The sequence below is a fragment of the Mus pahari genome, chromosome 5 (assembly GCF_900095145.1).
Source record: "Mus pahari chromosome 5, PAHARI_EIJ_v1.1, whole genome shotgun sequence".
Taxonomy (NCBI): Eukaryota; Metazoa; Chordata; class Mammalia; order Rodentia; family Muridae; genus Mus; species Mus pahari.
In genome coordinates, this window is record NC_034594.1 from 128583200 (window position 1) to 128588515 (window position 5316).

Here is a 5316-nt window from a genome sequence, read left to right on the forward strand (position 1 = left end):
GACTTTTTTTGAGACAGGGTTTATCTATGTAGCCCTGGATGTCTTGAAACTCAGTAAGTAGAAGAGGCTAGCCTTAAACTCAGAGATCCATCTGCCACTCCTTTCTATTTGCTGGTATTAAAGGTGTACACCCGTACCACTGGCTTATTCATTCTTTTACCTAGATTCTGGGAATATACTATTTAACAGCTCTATTAGTTTTTGTGCTATGTAAAAATGTCGTAATCCTTTTTCTTCAAAACCACGTAAGTCAGGAAAGGAATCCTGTGCTATGAAGTCAAGGAATAACTCTTTAAGATTGTTACATTACAGACTAAAAGGGAGAGTGTTTATTCTTTTAGTTAACCAAACATTGCCTTACTTTCTCTTCAACATCAGATATTTCAAATGGAAAACTTGGCCTCCCCCAGATTTACTGAAAGGAGTTATCTGTCTTCTTAAAATGAAGAGGGGGTTGTACCAGAAAGAGAAACTGTGACGTTTAACCGTATCAGTCATTTATCTATGGTAATCACCTTTATTTGTGTGGTAATTTATGCAAGGGCCCCCAGAATAAAAGCATTTTCTAAAATGGCTTGCTGATTATAGTCTCTTTTAGAGTATTGGTGATGTGAATGATCAGCAACTTGGCAGAACAAAATCATATCAAATGTCTTCCAGTGGAGTGAGGTAGCACTCTGGGAGAGGATTCCTGAGATAGATTTGAGGTGATTTGAACGGGTTGATGTTGCGGGGCTTTGGGGGGTCCTGCTTATGGGCTAATAACAAGGACATAGAAACCTCTGTGTAGTATAAAGCTGTTGGCCTGTTTGCCCAGGCAGTCTGTCAGCTAACCCACCTCAGTTGACCTGACTTCTCCGCCATTGCATCTCTCCATGTGGCTGTCTCTGCTCTACCTCCCTACCCTCTTCCCTTCTCCCCTCACCCACATCCTGAAGCAATGGCTCTTAGATCAAATCTGATGGCATAGAATAATATTGCTTATTTTTGTAAAGTAGAATTTTTTTTCTGTGTGTTGTGGGGGGAATGTTGAGACAGGGTTTCTCTGTGTAGCCCTGGCTGTCTTGAAACTCACTCTGTAGACCAGGCTGGCCTTAAACTCGGAGATCTGCCTGCCTCTGCCTCTGCCTCCCGAGAGCTGGGATTAATGGTGTGTACCACCACACCCAATTATAAAGGAGACATTTTAATTCACCTCACCACATTTTTGTGCATCTGCTGTGAGACAGAAAGTGGGTATTTGTCTCTAGCTTCTCTTCACTTTTTAACAGTGTTTTCTTAGTGCTTCCTGTTGTTCCTGTTCTTTGTGTTTTTTGAAACAGGGTCTCTCTATTATGTAGCTCCTGCTGTCTAAAACCTACTATGTAGACCAGGCTGGCCTCAAACTCAGAGATCCCAGATGCTGGGGCTAAGGCACTTTAGTACTTTTGTTTCTTTGTTGCTTTGTTAGTTTTCTTAAGACAGGGTCTCCTTTAGTCCAGGTCAGCAGAGGATGACCTTGAACTCATGACTTCCTTGCCTCCACCTCCCGAGTGCTGGGATCATAGGTATATGCCACATTTGCTTTTTCTTAGTACTTTTGGCATTTTCATATATGTATAATAAAATACCACTGAGCCAAATACGAACTTTTGCTATAGGTAAACCTGGTTAGACTTGGCCTTAGTTCACTAATATTTTTTTCCTGCACTGAAGTGTTGAATTATTACAGTGGAGTACCAGGTGTATACTTTTAGAATATCTTCATAAGTATTAAAATGTGGTTCAACAATGAACACAAACTATTTTCTGGAATTTATGTCATGGGTATTTGGATATGGTACTATTACTTTTCTAAGACAAATTGTGCTTTTACTGATATTATGTACAAATTCTTATCAGAATTGTGTTCAACTGATATGAAAGCAGAATTAAATGTAGAGTTGTAGGCCGGGTGTGGTGGTGCACGCCTTTAATCCCAGCACTTGGGAGGCAGAGGCAGGTGGATTTCTGAGTTCGAAGCCAGCCTGGTCTACAGAGTGAGTTCCAGGACAGCCAGGGCTATACAGAGAAACCCTGTCTCAAAACAAAACAAAACAAACAAACAAACAAACAAAAAAAACAACCAACCAACCAAAACAATGTAGAGTTGCAGAATAATAATAATAATAATAATAATAATAATAATCAAATAATAGGGGGTGAGAGGGAAAAGTCTTTTTTTGCATAATCTTTTTTTAGGAGATAAGATAATGCATTTTGCAGATTATTTTGAGTATGTTGTCAAGCTCAGGAAAGTCAGCACGTGTTTGAATAGCTTGGAATCCATTGCTCTGGCTTTCCTGCTACAGTGTTACAGGTGAGCCAAGGGCCAGGTTGGGTTTGTTTGTTTGTTTGCACTTTTATTTCAGATCTTTGTTTCTGCCATATAGGAGAGTATCCCAGAGGCCAAACAGGAGCATATAGTTCTGAAGTTAGTTAATCATTCAGTAACAGGAAGGCTATAGCTAGGTTTCAATTAAGTTTATACAACTGTGGAGCCAGATGGAACCTGAGCAACTTACTCACCTGTAGAATGGGATGATAGTGTCTGTTTCCTATGGCATTTGTGTGGAATGTACTGATGCACACAAGTGCCCTAGAATAATACCTGGCAGAATATGCATTTCCATAAAGCTGTAAACTTTTATTAACACTGCTACTCAACACAGAAGGTACCACAAGAGAACAAGTGCTGAAAGTAGGAACCAAAAATTACAGGTCATTCTGCTTACAAAGCAGTGCAAACGTGCATTGCAAGAGATTATGGAAAACAAGGAAGGGAAAACCAATCTGTTAGATTTGGAACATGTGTAATAATCTTATCATTCAGTTAGCTGCTGTTCTGAGATGGGCTATATTTCGTTCATACTCCCATGTGCAGGGAAGGTACTGTAATAAGCACAGGGCTCTGCACATGGTGTAGTCACCAGAACGCCTTCAGTGTGCAGTGAACGGCTGCTTGTGTTTGCTCTAGAAGTCAACATATACATTGAAAAATTAGGGCAAGAATTAAAAACAGAAAAAAAAGGAAAGGTATACTGCTTAGCCTTTCGTGCAATAAGATTTGGTCTTCTCTGTTATATTTTGTAGTTTGATGCCTCGTAATCTGTTAGAATTTTAATTCCACTTACTCAGGCAGCCATCTGGACCTTCTGTAAGCAAGACCAGTCTAGTATACAACTGAAATGATTGATGGGCTCTGGAATTGATTAGTTGGTCTGTGAGACAAATGAAGTGTTTTGGCACAAAATACCAGAGGTCATTGCTGTGGTCAAACAAAAAAGCATGTAGAATTTCAAAGAGATATTTGCATTGTTGACTTACAAAGTTTCCATTTTAAAGCAGTAATAACATTTTGAGACTATATTGAAAAATAACTTTTCATTGGTTGCTAGTTACTCTCTAATATTGATTATAAAGTGGAAGATTATTAAGTAAAAACTAGGATGAAAATGATTGCTTTATGCTTTGTTTTCTTGGTTAAAATATAATCAAGACTGAAAGCACAGGAGCTTAACATTGATGCAGAAACTACTGTGGAGTTTTTGGGAACAATGTGTGATTGGATAACCGGCAGCAGCATGACAGAGTTTTATTGCTATTTGTAAGATCTTTTGATATAAAATTCTACTTAGGATTTTATTCAAAACCTCACATTGTTTTATACTAACCTGGTTTTTGCAGGTCTGTTTAAGGACTGTCATTGTTAAACATCTTATGTTTTAAAGATGGAGTACTTGGATCCTAATGCTTTCATTAGGCTAAGTCATTATGAGACACCACTGTCGCAGTGACAGCACTGTTAGCGCTAAGAGCATCTGTTTGGCTGGTTAGTGTTGCCTGTGATCAACACTGTGTTAACACTTTGGTGATCGGTGATAAATTAGATGACATATGTCTTGTTACAGTCTGGTTGTTCCTTGAGGATACACAAGTGTGTACAGGCAAGTGGGCAACTCTCTCTTGAGGGTCTGACTGCGCAGAATGAACTTGAGCTATGGATTTATTCAGCCTGTAAAACCTCAGCTGGCATAAATAATTGAGAAAGCAAAGGTTTGTCTGTGGTGCATACCTCAGGGACTCAGGGCCCCCTTCCTGCTCTCTACCTCCCTTTCTTATGAAAATGATCCCAGTTGCACTCCCAGATAATAACGCACCAAGCAATTAAAAGCCATGGGTGGCTGGAGAGAGGAGAAAAGGTTTAGTTAATGAGCTTTTCCTCTGCCCGTGCCCATGAGAGCCTCAGGAATGACAAGGCGATTAAAGCAAAGAGATAATTATAGATTATGTGAAAATGGGTCCCTGGGGACTAGCAGGTCTTGACATAAACAGTAAGTGTTGTAACAGTCTCCTGGCCCTCCTAGTCTCCCTTTTCTAATGTGCTTCATTTGTGCTTCTGAGTGTTCAGTGCCATGGTGCCAACCAAGCATACAGGCAAATCCACCTGTTTGCAGATCAGCAGCTCTTTGAAAACGAGGTCATTGGTCAGCCAAAGCCACCATCTACCCCTTTATCTCCATGTGGTGCTTCCTTTTCTTTGTTCCTTCTCTTAGCACATGTTCTCTTCCTGCCTAGTCCCGCTCTCCTTCCTCTCCTGTATCCTCGTCCTCACGTAGTGACTTGTGTACAAAGCTTCCTGTGTGTTAATGGACATGCATATAAAAGGCGTAGTTTTGAAGACAGTATGACCATTGCAATACTAAGAGAAATTGTATGTCGGGGCTGAGAGGGCTCAGCAGCTAAGAGAATTGATTGTTCTTTTTGAAGTCCTGCGTTTGATTCCCAGCACCCACGTGGTGAGTCACAGCCCCAGTCCCAGGGCATCCGACTCTTCTGACCTCTGAGCACCTTGAACACATGATATACGGACATACATGTTGGCAAACACTCATACACATAAAATAAACTTTAGAAATTAAAAACAAGAGAGGCAGTGTATGCATTATAAGTAATAGGAGCAAGGTCCCTCGCCATCTCTTTAAGAATAGTCTTCCTCTTAGGCGTTTGTCACTTTGCTCAGATCACAGGGCCTTGTTTTTATTTTTAAAGGTCTAAATATGTTAAATTATTCCACCTTAAAACATATGCTAAATTATATATATAGTTTTTTTCGAGACAGGGTTTCTCTGTGTAGCCCTGGCTGTCCTGGAACTCACTTTGTAGACCAGGCTGGCCTTGAACTCAGAAATCTGCCTGCCTCAGCCTCCCGAGTGCTGGAATTAAAGGCATGCGCCACCATGCCTGGCTTTACTATTATTATTTTTGACAAGTTTTCTTTTTCTTTTTTTTGTTTGC

The 5316-nt window shown here is 40.2% G+C and overlaps 1 protein-coding gene across 1 annotated transcript in view; it reads left to right on the forward strand.

The window, feature by feature from the left end:
• The window catches only part of Acbd6 (acyl-CoA binding domain containing 6), a 138882-nt gene that overhangs the window by 46746 nt on the left and 86820 nt on the right, over window positions 1-5316 (forward strand). The gene's annotated exons all lie outside the window — the stretch shown is intronic.